Source organism: Mustela lutreola, chromosome 6 (genome assembly GCF_030435805.1).
Source record: "Mustela lutreola isolate mMusLut2 chromosome 6, mMusLut2.pri, whole genome shotgun sequence".
Classification (NCBI taxonomy): Eukaryota; Metazoa; Chordata; class Mammalia; order Carnivora; family Mustelidae; genus Mustela; species Mustela lutreola.
Window position 1 is genome coordinate 118,239,617 of NC_081295.1, and position 16,482 is coordinate 118,256,098.

The window sequence follows — 16,482 nt, forward strand, 5'->3', positions numbered from 1 at the left end:
TACTCACAGCAATCAGACAACAAAAAGAAGCAAAAGGAAAGAAAAAGTTAAGAAAAAGTTAAACTGTCACTCTTTGCAGATGACATGATACTATATATGGAAAACATTAAACATTCCATCAAAAAAACTATTAGAACTAATAAATGAATTCAGTAAAACTGCAGGATACAAAATTAATACACAGGAATCTGTTGTATTTCTATATACTAATAATGAAGTAGCAGAAAAAGAAATTAAGAAAACAATCCACTGGGGCACCTGGGTGGCTCAGTTAGGCATCTGTCTTTGACTCAGGTTATGATCCCAGGACCCTGGGATCGAACTCCTCATTGGGCTCCCTGCTCAGTGGGGAGTCTGCTTCTCTCTCTCCCTCCCCTTGCTTGTGCTCTCTCTCTCTCACTCACTCTTTCTCTCTCTCAGATAAATAAAAAGATCTTTTTTCAAATTATTGAAGATTTTATTTATTTATTTGAAAGAGAGTGAGGGAGAGAAAGCACAAGTTGGGTGAGGGGTAGAGGGAGAAGCAGACTTCCCACTGAGCAGGGAGACCAACACAGGGCTGGATCCCGGGACTCTGGAATCATGACCTGATGTGAAGGCAGATACTTAACCAACCGAGCCACCCAGGTGCCCCTAAATAAACACATCTTTTTAAAAAATAAATAAAATAATCCTACTTATAATTGCATCAAAAAATAATAAAATATCTAGGAATCAATTTAGCCAAGTAGGTAAAAGACCAGTACTCTATAAACGCTAAGATAATGATGAAAGAAATTAAACCTAACACAAATAGGTGTGCCTGAGTGGCTCAGTCAGTTGAGCAACTGCCTTTAGCTTGGGTCATGATCTCAGGGTCCTGGGATCAAGTCCCTGTTCAGTGGGGAATCTGTTTGTCCCTCACCCTCAGCCCTTCACCCACGCTCATACTCTCTCTCTCTCAAACAAATAAATAAGATCTTTAAAATGATAAAGATACCATGAATAAATGGAAAGATATACCATGCTCGTGGATTGGAAGAATGCTGTTAAAATATTCACACTACCAAAAGCAATCTGCTGAATCAATGCAATCCCTATCAAAATACTAATAGTATTTTTTTAAGAACAAGAATAAATAGTCCTAAAATTTGTATGTAACCTCAAAAGATCCTAAATAGTCATGGCATCTTGAGAAAGAGAAACAAAGCTGGAAGTATCATACTCCCAGATTTCAAACCATACAACAAAGCTATAATAATCAGTATGGTACTGACATAAAAACAGACATATAGATCAATGGAACAGAGAACCTAGAAAGAAACCCACACTTATATGGGCAGACAAAGGAGGAGAGAATGTACAATGGGAAAAAGATGGTCTCTTCAATAAATAGGGATGGGAAAACTGGACAGCTACATGAGAAAGAAGGAAACTAGACAACTTTCTTATAGCATATTCAAAGTAAACTCTAAAAATGCATTAAAGACCTAAATATAAGGCTTAAAACAATAAAACCTCTAAAAGAAAACACAAAGTAAATTATTAGACATTAGTCTTTTTCTTTTGAGATTTTATTTTTAAGTAATCTCTACACCCAACATGGGGCTTGAACTCACAACTCCAAGATCAAGAATCACATGCTACCAACTGAGCTGGCCAGACACCCATTAGACATCAGTCTTAACAATATTACTTTAAGAGGATTCCCCTTTCTCTACATCTTCTCCAACATTTGTTGTTTCCTGCCTCATTAATTTTGGCCATTCTAACTGGTATAAGGTGGTATCTCAATGTGGTTTTGATTTGAATTTCCCTGATGGTTAATGATGTTGAAAAAAAAATATTTTAGAAATTTCTCCTCAGGCAGGGGCAACAAAACAAAAATAAATAATTAGAAATATAGCAAACTAAAAAGCTTTTGCACAGTGAAAGAAATCATCAATAAAATGAAAAGGCAGGGGTGCCTGGGTGGCTCAGTGGATTGGGCCTCTGCCTTTGGCTCGGGTCATGATCTCAGGGTCCTGGAACTGAGCCCCGCATCAGGTTCTCTGCTCAGCGGGGAGCCTGCTTCCCTTCCTCTCTTTCTACCTGCCTCTGCCTACTTGGTCTGTCAAATAAATAAATAAAATCTTTTTTAAAAAATGAAAAGGTAAATAGTAGAAGATGTTTGCAAATGCTATGACATATAAGGAGTTAAAGCCCAGAATTTATAAAGAATCTATACAACTCAGGGTTAGTATCCAAAACATATAAAGAACTTCTACAAATCAACACCCAAAAACAAATAATCCAATTTAAAAATAGGCAGAAGGCATGAATAGACATTTCTCCAAAGAAGATATCCAGATGGCCAACAGAGGAACCCGCTTGCACTATTGGTGGGAATGCAAGCTGGTGCAGCCACTGTGGAAAACAGTATGGAGTTTCCTCAAAAAGTTAAAAGTAGAACTGCCCTATGATCCAGTAATCATGCTACTGGGTATTGACCCCAACAATACAAAAACACCAATTCAAAGGGATACATGCACCCCTCTATAGAAACATTGTTTACAACAGCCAAATATGGAAGCAGCCCAAGTTCTGATCCACAGAAAAAAGAGTGAAGAAGTGGTACATGTATGTATGTATGAATGAATGAAACCTCACCATTGGCAATGACATGGTTGGAGCTAGAGAGTATAATGCTAAGTGAGATAAGTCAGGAAAAATAGCAAATATCATATGATTTCACTCATATGTGGAATTTAAAAAACAAAACAAATGAGCAAAAGAAAAAAGAGAGAGAGAAGCAAAGAAACAGATTAAAAAAAAAAAAGATTTTATTTAGTTTTTGCGAGAGAGAGCCTGCATGAGCTCAGGAGTGTGGGGGCAGAGGGCAAGGCAGACTCCTTGCTCAGCAAGAAGCCCAATGCAGGGCTCAATCTCGGGACCTTGAGATCATGACCTGAGCCAAAGGCAGAGGCTTAACCCACTGAGCCACCCAGGGGCCCTAAGAGACTCCTAACTGTTAAGAACAAACTGATGGTTACTAGAGGGATGGGTGAAACAGGGATGAGGGGTACACTTGTCATGATGGGCACTAGGTGGGGTAAGAAAGCGTTGAATCACTACATTTTACACCTGAAATTAATACAACATTGGATGTTAATGATAAAAAAATTTTTAAAAGAACTCATACAACTCAACACTGATCATCACCATCATCTGATTTTTTTAAATGGGCAGAGGACTTGAATAGACATTTTTCCAACAATATACAAATGGACAACAGACACAAGACACTTGACATCACTGACCATCAGGGAAATGCAAATCAAAACCATAATGAGCGCCCCCCTCACACCTGTCAGAATGACTCGTATCAAAAAGAAGAAATAACAAGTGCTGGCAAGGATGCGGAGAAAAGGCAACTCTTACGCACCGCTGGTGAGAATATAAATGGGTGTAGCCACTATGGAAAAGAGTAGGAAGATTCGTCAACACTAAAAATAGAAATACCATACAATCTAATGATTCCACTTCTTAGTATTTAACCAGAGAAAGTGAAAAAACTAATTCAAAAAGATAACTGCAGGTGCCTGGGTGGCTCAGTTGGTTGAGCAACTGCCTTCAGCTCAGGTCATGATCCTGGAGTCCTAGGATCGAGTCCCAAATGAGGCTCCCTGCTCAGCAGGGAGTCTGCTTCTCCCGCTGACTCTCTCCTTTCATTCTCAATCTCTCTCTCTCTCTCTCTCAAATAAATAAAATCTTTAAAAAAAAAAAGATAACTGCACCCCTATGTTTTTTGCAGCATTATTTACAATAGCCAAGATACGAAAGCAGCCTCAGTGTCCATCCACAGATGGGCGGATAAAGACATGGTATATGTATACGAAAGGATATTACTCAGCCATCAGAGAGAATAAAATCTTGATTTGCAACAACATGGATGGACCCCCAGGGTATTGTGCTAAGTGAAATAAGTCAGACAGTGAAAGACAAATACCATATGATTTCACTCATATGTGGGACCTAAAACAACAAATGAACAAACAGAACAAAACAGAAACAGACTCATGAACACAGAGAGCAAACTGTATTGCAAACCTGTTGCCAGAGGGAGGGGGTTAGGAGGAGGGCAAAAATAGGTGAAGGGGATTAAGAGGTACAAACTTCCAATCATAAAATACACAAGTGAGGGGAACATAAAGTAGAGCATAGGGAATGTACAGGCATACCCTGTTTTATTGCCTTTCGCCTCATGGCAATTTGCAGATAGCACGTTTTTCACAAATTCAATGTTCATGGCATCCGGGCACCCAGCAAGTCTATTGGTGCCATTTTTCCAACAGCATGTGTTCACTCTGTGTCTCTGTTGATTTTGGTAATTCTCATAATATTGCAAACTTTTTCATTATTATTATATTTTTTAGGGTGATCTGTGCTCAGTGACCTTTAATGTGACTATTATAACTGTTTGGGGCCCCACCAACTGTGTCCATAGAAGATGGGAACTTAATAAATATTGCATGTGTTCCGAGTGCCAACCAGCTAGTCCCCTGGTTTTTTTTTTTTTCCCCCTCTCCTTGGGACTCCCTATTCCCGGAGACACAAAACTGAAATTAGGTCAATCAGTAACCCTACAATGGCCCCTTAGGGTTCAAGTGACAGGAAGAGTCACATGTTCCTTACTTAAGTGAAAGGCTAGCAATGATTAAGCTTGATGAGGAAGGCATGTTGAAAGCCAAGACAGGCCAAAAGCTAGGTCTCTCGCTACAGTTAGCCAAGTTGTGAATGCAAAGGAAAAATTCTGGAAGGAAATTGAGCATCACTCCAGTGAACGCATGCATAACAAGAAAGCGAAACAGCCTTACCGCTGATATAGAGAAGGTTTGCATGGTCTGGATGGAAGATCAAGCAAGTCACAACCGTCCCTTAAGTCAAAGCCTGACCCAGAGCAAGGCCCTCGCTCTCTTCAGTTCTGTGAAGGCTGAGAGAGGTGGGGAGGCCGCAGGAGAAAAGTCTGAAGCTAGCAGAGGTGGCTTCATGCGGATTAAGCAAAGAAGCTGTCTCTGTAACACAAAAGTGCAAGGGGAAGCAGCAGGTGTGGAGCGAGTTCTCCAGGAGACATAGCTCTGATCATCCATGACAGGGCTACACTAGACAACAGTTTTTCAGTGTAAATGAAATGGCCTTCTATCAGAAGAAGATGTCATCTAGGACTTTCATGGTTAGAGAGATCAATGCCTGGCTGCAAAGCTTCAAAGGAAGGAGTGACTCTGGTCAGGGGCAGCTGGTGACTTCAAGTTGAAGCCAGGGCTCAAGGATCATTCCAAAATCCTAGGGTCCTCAAAAATTAAGCTAAATCGACTTTGCATGTGCTCTTATGAATGGAACAAAGCCTGGATGACAGCACACCTGTTTCCAACACGGTTTACTGAATATTTAAAGCTCACTGTTGAGAACTCCTGCTCAGAAAAAAAAGATTCTTTTCAAAACAAATAATACATTATATGCTAGTAAGAATAAATAGCCAAAAAACCCCACCAAAAAAAAAAAAAAAAAAGATTGCTCATTGACAGTGTCCCTGGTCACCCAAGAGCTGTGATGGAGATGTTTCCACGCCTGCCAACACAACATTCGTTCCACAGACCATGGATCAAGGACTCATTTCAACTTGCAAGTCTTATTACTTACGGAATACACTTCATAAGGCTAGCGCTGACAAAGAAAGAATGATTCCTCTGATGGATCTGGGGAAAATAAACTGGAAAACCTCTATAAAGGATTCACCACCTAGATGCCATTAGGAGCATTTGCGGTTCCCAGTAAGAGGTCAAAATATGAACATGAACAGGAGTTAGGAAGAAGATGATTCCAACCTTCATGGAGGACTATGAGGGGCTCAGGACTTCAGAGGAGGAAGTGATTGCAGGTACAGTGGAACTAGCTAGAGACATAGAGTCAGAAGTGGAGCCTGAAAATGGGGCTGAGCTGCTGTGATCTCATGATCCAACTTGAGTGGATGAGGAGTTGAAAGAAAGTGATTTCTTGAGACGGAATCTACTCCTGGTGAAGATGCTGTGAAGATTGTTGAAATGTTGCCAAAGCATTTAGAATATTCCATAAACATAGTTGATAAAGCAGTGGCAGGGTTTGAGAGGACAGACTCCCAATTTTGAAAGAAGTTGTTAAGCATCTGCCTTCAGCTCAGGTCATGATCCCAGGGTCCTGGGACCGAGCCCTGCATCAAGCTCCCTGCTCCTTGGGGAGTCTGCTTCTCCCTCTCCCTCTGTTGCTCCCCTTCTTGTGCTCTATCTCTCTGTTAAATAAATCAGTAAAATATTTTTAAAAAGAAGAGAGAGAGAGAGAAGTTCTGCTGTGCATAAAATGCTATCAAACAGCATCAGCTACTACAGAAAAATTGTTCGTGGAAGGGAGAGTATATCAGTGTGAGAAACGTCATTGTTGTCTTAAGAAAACAGCCACCCCAGCCTTCAGCCACCATCACCCTGATCAGTCAGCAACCATCAACATGGAACAGGACACGGCCCCAGCAAAAAGAATACAACTCACTGAAACCTCATGCTGGTTATCATTTTTTAGCAATAAAGTATTTTTTTATTTAAGACCTAGATTTTGTTAGACACAATGTTATTGCACGCTTACAAGACCAGAATGTAGTGTAAACATAACTTTTATAGGCACTAGGAAACCAAAAAATTCACTTGACTTGCTTTATTGGGATATTTGCTCTATTGTGAAGATCTGGAACTGAACCCACGCTATCTCTAAGACAAACTGTAATCACTTTGCAGGGTGATAGATGGTAACTAGATTTATCATGGTGATCGTTTAGTACCATATATAAAGGCTGAATCACCATGATGTGCACCTGAAACTAATGTAATATTGTATGTCAATTACAATTTTTTTTTTTTAAGTAGAGAGAACTCACTTAGGAGCAACATGGAGAGGAGATAGAGAAACTTAACATCCTTTGCCAATGAACCTAGAGCTACCCGAAGTCCTGAGCTACAACAGAGAGAGCACGAAAAGCAGCAGCAATCAAGCAAAGGAACTGAAGAAAGATGGCAGAGGGTGCCTATATGATGATGGTAACAACACAGGGACACCTGGGGGGGTTGGTTGGTTGAGTGTGTGCCTTTGGCTCAGGTCACAATCCCAGGGTCCAGGGATCGAGCCCTGCATTGGGCTCTCTGCACCATGGGGAGTCCCCTTGCCCCTCTTCCTCTGCCTTTCCCTTCCACTCATGCTCTCTCTCTATCTCCCTTCTCTCAAATAAATAAATACAATCTTAAAAAAAAAAAAGTAACAAAACAGTAAAAAACATACTTACGTAGCATTTACAATGAAGCTGAGGCTCAGGAAGGGCAACCGTCCCAGGTCATGCAGCATTCGGCAGAGGCTCAATTCAAACATGGGCCGTCTGGCTCCAGACTCTGTGTTCATGATCTCTCTGTCCCATGTAGACTCGTTTCACACTGTCTCACACACATACACGAATGTGAGAAGCAGCAAAGTACATGCCTTGAGAGTGAGGAGGGCGCCCTCCGGGGCAAAAAAAAATCTCTTGTTTGCAGCAGTGGGAGCAGGTCAACAGCTGGTAGCAAGAACCTCCCTGGTCCTGTTTTTGTCCTAATGAACAGCTGGGGAAGGGCTGATGGAGGAATCACACAGGTGAACCGTGTGCAGTGGATTAAAGATGGCTACCTTTTCTTCCCCGCTCTTCCCAGAGTCCAGTCAATTTCCCTCCCTTTCAATCAGCAGGCTCGGAGATATGTTACAATCCACACAACGTGTCGTTAGGGATTTTCTGTAACATTCAAGGCTGGTCTTTAAGAGATCTGCCATTTCCACCTTTGCTCCTTGAACCACTTCTTCTTGGAACCCAGCTGCGGTGCTGTAAGGAAGGCTGAGTTGTCACAGAGAAAGGTCCCTACCAAGGACCAGCCAGGGTAGTGAGCAATCACGGAAAGGACAACCCCAGCTGAGCTTCTGGGTTACATATTAGAGCTCCAGCATGCCTCCTGAACCCTGACTGAGAGAGAGAATTGGGGGCAAATAAATGGTTGCCTCTGTTTTAAGTCAATGATTTGGGGTAGTTTGTAATACAACAATAGTTAATCGAAATAACATGTGTGCAGAAATCAGCTCCTGTGATGGAAGAAGAGCCTCACCAATTTTGTTGATCTTAAAATACAACTTTTGGTTGCCTTGATTTTCTTTCTTGTTTCCTATTCTCTCTATTTTATTTATTTTCACTCTAATCTTTATTATTTTATTACCTCTGCTTGTTTCGGGTTTTGCTTGATCTTCCTTTTCTAATTTGTTAGGGTGGAAGGTTAAGTTATGGGTTTGAGATCTTTCTTTTTTCCTATAGGCACTCACGGCTATAAATCTCCTTCCCAGCATTGCTTTCACTGCATTCTGGAGAGATGCTTTGGCATGGGGCATTTTTGTTTTCATTTACCTCAGAGTATTTTCTAATTTCCCTTGTGATGTCTTCTTCGACTCATGGGTTATTTAGGATTATGTTGTTTAATTTCCACATATCTGTGAATCTTCCAGATTTCCTTCTGGTATTAATTTCTAATGTCATTCCATTGTGGTCAGAACACACTCTGTATGATTTCACATTTTAAATTTATTGAGGCTTGTCTTATGACCTAACATATGGTCAATCCCAGAGAATGTTCCATTCCACTTGAGAAGAATGTGTGTTCTGCTATTCTTGGATGGCTTGTTTGAGAAATATCTGTTGGGTCTAGACGGTTTATATTGTTGTTCAAGTCTTCTATTTCCGTGTGGATCTTCTATTGAGTTGTTCTATCCATTATTGGAAGTGGGATATTGATGTTTCCAACTATCGTTGTTGAATTGTCTATTTCTCCCTTCAATTCTCTCAGTTTTTGCTCCATGGGTCTTGAGGGTCTGGGACATATATGTTTATAATTATTTTGTTTCCTTGATGGAGTGACCCATTTATCATTATAAAATAACATTCTTATCTCTAATTTTTGTCCAAAAGTCTTTTTTGGCTGATATTTATGTAGCTACTCTACCCCTCTTTTGGTTTCTATTTGCATGATAAATCTTTTTCCCATCCATTTATTTTCAATTTATTTGTGTCTTTGAGTCTAAAGTGTGTCTCTTGTAGACAGCATATAGTTAAAACAGTTTTCAAATTCATTCTGTCAATCACTTTCAACTTGAATGCCTAATATTATTTACATTAATATAATTACAAATACAGTAGGATTTACATTTTGCTATTTGTTCTCTGTATGTCTCAATGTCTTGACATCTTGCCTTTTTCTCTATTCCTCCATCACTGCCTATTTGTGTTAAATAGCAATTTTCTAATGTAACATTTTACTTCCCATATATATGAATTAAAATGTACATATTTAGAAATATATATATAACATTTTGATTCTCATTATACATATAGATAATATATATATTACTTAGTGCTTGCCATAGGGATTACAATTGACATCTTAATATATAATAGAGTTCAGATTAATACCGACTACAATATAGTGATACATTAAAAATACATATTTGGTCATCTCTGATATATCTGGGCTTCATCCACAGTTCCTAAAAATACTTCAGAGCCATAAAGTTGAGCTGAGTGTCTTATTAATAACAGCAGTGTTTTTTGGACCCCACTTGAGGGCAGGGGCTTGTTGCCAGAAAGATCAGCCATATGATTAGAGGGTTGGAACTTTCTATCACATCCCAACCTCCAGGGAGGGTAGAGGGGCTGGAGGTTGAATCAGCCAATGACCAGTGACTTAGTCAATCATGACCATGTAGAGAATTGAACACGTGGAGATGCAGGGAAAATGGCAAGACGAGAGTGTGCATGGAAACTCCCCAGAATGTAGACAGTAAGTCTAGGTAACATCTGTCCCCATACATAGTTACAATTTTTTTGTGTGTGATAAGAACTTTTTTTAACGCTATTTTTCAAATTCCAGTTAGTTAATATACAGTGTAATATTAGTTTCAGGTGCACAATATAGTGATTCAACACTTCCACCCGTCACCCGGTGTTCATCACCAGTGCTCTCCTTAATCCCCATCATCTGTTTCATCCACTCCCCCACCCCCACCCCTCTGGCAACCATCAGTTCTCTCGAGTTAAGAGTCTGTTTCTTGGTTTGCCTCTCTCTCTCTTTTTTCCCCTTTGCTCATTTATTTCATTTCTTAAATTCCACATATGAGTGAAATCATATGGTATTTGTCTTTTTCTCACTGTCTTCTTTTGCTTAGAACACCAACTCCATCCATGTGTTGCAAATGGCAAGATTTTGTTCTTTTTTATGGCTGAGTCATAGCCCATTGTATATATACACCACACCCTCTCCATCCATTCATCTTGTAATAAGAACTTTGAAGATCTGCCCTGTTAGCAACTTTCAAATATGCAACATGATATTATTATTTTTTTAATATTTATTTATTTATTTGAGAGAGAGAAAGTGAGACAGAGCATGAGCGAGGAGAAGGTCAGAGAGAGAAGCAGACTCCCCGTGGTGCTGAGAACCCCAATGCGGGACTCGATCCCAAGACGCCAGGATCATGACCTGAGCCGAAGGCAGTCGTCCAACCAACTGAGCCACCCAGGCGTCCCAGCAACATGGTATTATTAACTCTAGTCCCTGTGCTGTACATACATCCCCGTGACTTACTTATTTTATAACTGGAAGTTTGTACCCTTTGACCCCCTTCGCCCATTTCTCCCACCCTTCACTTAGATCTTTAGAAATGGCTTTCTTAATTCTTTAATCATATCTAAAATAATTGACTTGAAGTCCTTTTTTTTTCCTAGTAGGTTCAATTCTGGACTTCAGGAATGATTTCTATCAATTGCTTTTGTTCTGTGCATGGGCCATACTTGGTTGCTCCTTTCCATGTCTGCTAATTCTTTGTTGGAAAATGGACATGTTCGGTAGTATACTGTGGCAATTCTGGAAATCAGAATCTCTCCCACACACACATACACAGTCTATTATAATTGTTTGTTGTTAGTGTTGTTGTTTGTTAGGTGATGTTTCTGAACTGATTATGTAAGGTATGTGTTCTTTGTTGTATGTGGCCACTGAAGTCACTTCTTGGTTAGCTTACTGGTCAGCAAATGATTACACAGATATTTTCTTAACTACATGAAATCAACAAGTCTCCCAATCTTTGTCAAGGAGTTCTATGTTCAAATTGGAGCATGGTTTTGAAAATCAACTGACTACTCTTCCTTTTTTAAAAAAAAAAAAATATTTTATTTATTTGACAGAGATCACAAGCAGGCAGAGAAGCCGGCAGAGAGAGAGATCACAAGTAGGTGGAGAGAGAGGGAGGCAGGCTCCCCGCCGAGCATAGAGCCTGATGTGGGACTCGATCCCAGGACCCTGAGATCATGACCTGAGCTGAAGGCAGAGGCTTTAACCCACTGAGCCACCCAGGCACCCCTGACTACTCTTCCTTACATGAAGACTCAAAGTCAGACAAAGGTGGGAGCCTAGAACATTCTGAGGTCTTTCCTCATCATGCATTTAGCTTTGGACATATTCACAATCCTACAAATGAATGCATGTGGCCTTCCAGATTCCCAGGAATATCTCAGAGTTTTTCAAGACCCCTCTAGACATCTCACTTCCCAGCTTTTCCTACTAATAGCATATATTCCAACCACTGTCCACTGCCTCAGGAAGTCACAAAGTTTCTTTTCAATTGCCTATAATTGCTTTTAACAAACATGCACAACAACCTGCACCAGGAAAAGGCTTTACGCACTGGGTGAATTCTGAGTCAGGTCAAATACAGAGATAGCCTTAGAAGGGGGAGTCTTCCAAGGAGCCACTAGACTGGTCAAATAAAAGTAATCCTGTGAGAATGAGGCTGTGAAGTAGCTCTACCCCCATTCTTCTCCCTTCAATGGCTGCCATGTTGCCGGTTTCCACAGTGAGTGTAGTTTGTTAATTTCCAAAGCTACTTCAGAGTGGGAGAGTAACAGATGGCCTCAGGGACAAGTTAAAACACTAAAAAGCTGGGCACCTGGGAGGTTCAATGTGTTAAGTGTCTGACTTCAGCTCAGGTCATGATCTCAGGGTCCTGTGATGGAACCCCACATCAAGTAACACATTGGGCTCCCTGTTCAGCGGGGAGTCAGCTTCTTCCTCTCCCTCTGTCTGCCACTCCCCCTGTTTGTATTCTCTCTCTGTATCCAGTAAATAAATAAAGACTTTAAGAAAAATAAAAATTTAAAAAATAAAACACTAAAAAGCTCAGAGGATTCTGGGAATATGGGGCAGAGTAGGAAGCACCAGGAATAGTCTCCCTACATACACAGCAGCTGCACTGGCAAATCTGTCTGATGTAACACTTTGGAACTCTGGAATCTATGGAAGGCTAGCAGCTTCCAGGAAAAGACATGGATGACAAATTGCAGTTAATTTCATTAAATCTCAGCCCTTATCACAGCTACCTATCTCTTTCCCACAGTCATGTGGTTGGAAACTGTACAAATTATCCAGGAACAACTATACAAAGCCTGCGTGAAGCTAGGGAGGGCAAAAAGGACCTTAATCTCCAAATAGTAGGTATCTATGTACTGATGGATTATTACTGCTTCTGATTATAGAGGCACAAAGAAGCAGACAGCCATTGTTGCAATTGTGCAAGCTTCTCCCTCTCTAGGTCAGGTGACTGCCAAGAAGATTTAAAGGGCTAGCACACTTCCCCCTCATCCCTTATCTTTCATATTTCTCCTTTTGGGAGCCAGTCTTTAAAGATTAGGACATTCAGGGGTGCCTGGTTACTCAACCAGTTAAGTATCTGACTTCAGCTCAGGTCTTGATCTTTGGGTCCTGGGATAGAGCCCCACGTCAGGCTCCCCACTCAGCAGGGAGTCTGCTCGTCCCACTCCCTCTCCCTCTGCTCCTCCCCCTACTCATGCTCTCTCTGCCTCTCTCTCAAATAAATAATAAAATCTTGAAAAATAATAATTTTTTAAAAGATTAGGATAGTCAAACGCATATACAGGGAAAATTAGAGAGTAACCACAAATGCCCAGGGAAAGACTGAAAAAAAAAAAAAAAAAAACCCAAAACCTGAGAAGACACTAAGTTTATACCTCAGGCTGATGAGCAGCACAGTGACAGCCTACAGCAACCAGAAGAGAAAACAATAAACAAAAACCGTAGTGGGCAATCCCTTGTGTCCCTTCCCTCCTTGAAAGCTTTGTACTATCAGTCTGCTCTTGCTCAATACATATTGCTTTGCTGCCCACCACTCTGTCTGGTGTGACCAAGAGCTGTGGATACCAAGGGAGAAAAAAATCCTATAATAATACTGAAGCATCTATTACTGAATGAGATTCATGCAAGGGACTCTTTTGACAAATACAGGTTTTTTATATCTTTAAGACCATAAAACTGGAATGGGTGCAGGAACCTCAGGATATTTGGGAACCTGGAGAAGAAGAATTCACCCAAATCCACAGGACAAACGTCTCTACCATTAATGACCACCAAAACCTGTACAATCCAAAACCTGATCCCTCCTTCTCAGGATGGCATATTCTGTATATATCTATGAGGTCCATCTGGTCCAATGTGTCATTCCTAGAAACCTATAAACTTCCAAAACTGAATCAGGAAGAAATTGACAACCTGAATAGACCAATATCTAGTAACAAGATTGAAGTAGTGATCAAAAACCTCCCAAAAAACAAGAGCTCAGGACCTGACAGATTCCCTGGAGAATTCTACCAAACATTTAAAGAAGAAATAATACCTATTCTCCTGAAGCTATTTCAAAAAATAGAAAGAGGGGTGCCTGAGTGGCTCAGTGGGTTAGCACTCTACCTTCAGCTCAGGTCATGATCTCAGGGCCCTGGGATCAAGCCCTGCATTGGGCTCTCTGCTCAGCAGGGAGCCTGCTTCCCCCTCTCTCTCTGCCTGCCTCTCTGCCTACTTGTGATCTCTCTCTCTCTCTCTCTCTCTCTCTCTGCCAAATAAATAAATTAAAGATTTTAAAAAAATAGAAACAAAAGGAAAACTTCCAGACTGTTTTTATGAAGCAAGCATTACCCTGATCCCCAGACCAGGCAAAGACCTCACCAAAAAGGAGAATTTCAGACCAATATCCTTGATGGATATGGATGCCAAGATTCTGAACAAGATCCTAGCTAATAGGATCCAACAGTACATTAAAAAGATTATCCACCATGACCAGGTGGGACTTATCCATGGGATGCAAGGGTGGTTCAGCATTCACAAATCAATCAACGTGATAGAACAAATCAATAAGAGAAGAGAGAAGAACTACATGGTCCTCTCAACTGATGAAGAAAAAGCATTTGACAAGATACAGCATCCATTCCTGATTAAAATGATTCAGAGTATAGGAATAGAGGGAACATTCCTCAACTTCATAAAATCTGTCTTTGAAAAACCCACAGCAAATATCATCCTCAGTGGAAAAAAACTGACAGCCTTCCCTTTGAGATCAGGAACATGACAAGGATGCCCACTCTCACCACTGTTGTTCAATATAGTATTGGAAGTCCTAACAACAGCAATCAGACAACAAAAAGAAATAGAAGGCACTCAAATAGGCAAAGAAGAAGTCAAACCGTCTCTTTGCAGATGACATGATACTTTATAAGGAAAACCCAAAAGACTCCACCCCCAAACTACTAGAACTTATACAGCAATTCAGGAATGTGGCAGGATACAAAATCAATGTACAGAAATCAGTTGTTTTCTTATACACTAACAATGAAAATATAGAAAAGGAAATGAGAGAATCGATTCCATTTACTATAGCACCAAGAACCATAAGATACCTGGGAATAAACCTAACCAAAGAGGTAAAGGATCTGTACTCAATTAACTAGAGAACACTTATGAAAGAAATTGAAGAAGACACAAAAAGATGGAAGACCATTCCATGCTCATGGATCAGAAGAATAAATTGTTAAAATGTCTGTATTGCCGAGCAATCTATACTTTCAATGCCATTCTGATCAAAATTCCACTGGCGTTTTTCAAAGTGCTAGAACAAACAATCCTAAAATTTGTATGGAACCAGAAGAGAGCCCAGATTGCTAAGGAAATGCTGAAAAAGAGAAACAAAACTGGGGCCTCACGTTGCCTGATTTCAAGCTTTACTACAGAGTTGTGATTACCAAGACAGCATGGTACTGGCACAAAAGAGACACATGGACCAGTGGAACACAGTAGAGAGCCCAGATATGGACCCACAACTCTATACTCAAATAATCTTCGACAAAGCAGGAAAAAATACCCAGTGGAAAAAAGACAGTCTCTTCAATAAATGGTGCTGGGAAAATTAGACAGCTACATGTAGAAGAATGAAACTCGACCACTCTCTTACACCATACACAAAGGTAAACTCAAAATAGATAAAAGACCTCAACATGAGGCAGGAATCTATCAAAATCCTAGACAAGAACAGAGGCAGTAATCTCTTCGACACCAGCCATAGCAACTTTTTCAAGATATGTCTCCAAAGGCAAAGGAAACAAAAACAAAATGAACTTTTGGGATTTCATCAAGATCAAAAGCTTCTGCACAGTAAATGAAAGTCAACAAAACAAAGAGGCAACACATGGAATGGGAGAAGATATTCACAAATGACGCCATACACAAAGGGCTGGTATCCAAGATCTGTAAAGAACTCCTCAAACTCAACACACACAAAACAGATAATCACATCAAAAAATGGGCAGAAGACATGAACAGATACTTCTCCAATGAAGATATATGAATGGCTAACAAACACATGAAAAAATATTCATCATCATTAGCCATCAGGGAGATTCAAATCAAAACCACATTGAGATACCACCTTACAACAGTTAGAATGGCCAAAATTAACAAAACAGTAAACAACACATGTGGGAGAGGATGTGGAGAAAGGGAAACCCTCCTACACTGTGGTGGGAATGCAAGGTGGTGCAGCCACCTTGGAAAACATTGTGGAAATTCCTTAACAAATTAAAAGTAGAGCTTCCCTAAAGATACCCCAAAGATACTTATTTACCCCAAAGATACTTATGTAGTGAGAAGAAGGGCCATCTGTACTCCAATGTTCATAGCAGCAATGGCCGCAGTCACCAAACTATAGAAAGAACCAAGATGCCCTTCAACAGATGAATGAATAAAGAAGATATGGTCTACATATACGATGGAATATTATGCCTCCATCAGAAAGGATGAATACCCAACTTTTTTATCAACATGGACAGTACTGGAAGATATTATGCCAAGTGAAGTAAGTCATGCAGAGAGAATCAATTATCATATGGTTTCACTTACTTGTGGAGCATAAGGAATAACACGGAGGACACTGGAGATAGAGAGAAGTAATTTGGGGAAAATTGGAGGGGGAGACAAACCATGAGAGACTGCAGACTCTGAGAAATAAATTGAGGGTTTTGGAGGGGAGGGTGAGCCTGGTGGTGGG

The 16,482-nt window shown here is 40.4% G+C and overlaps 1 long non-coding RNA gene across 2 annotated transcripts in view; it reads right to left on the bottom strand.

The window, feature by feature from the left end:
- Positions 1–16,482, bottom strand: part of LOC131834200 (uncharacterized) — a 109,863-nt gene that overhangs the window by 47,994 nt on the left and 45,387 nt on the right. Inside the window, exon 1 of one of the 2 annotated variants that reach the window (XR_009354789.1) lies at positions 7,322–8,929. The exons of the other annotated variant lie outside the window; for it this stretch is intronic. This is a non-coding gene — a long non-coding RNA (uncharacterized LOC131834200). Of the gene's footprint in view, positions 1–7,321; positions 8,930–16,482 lie in introns of those variants that run through there. 2 annotated transcript variants of the gene reach the window in all.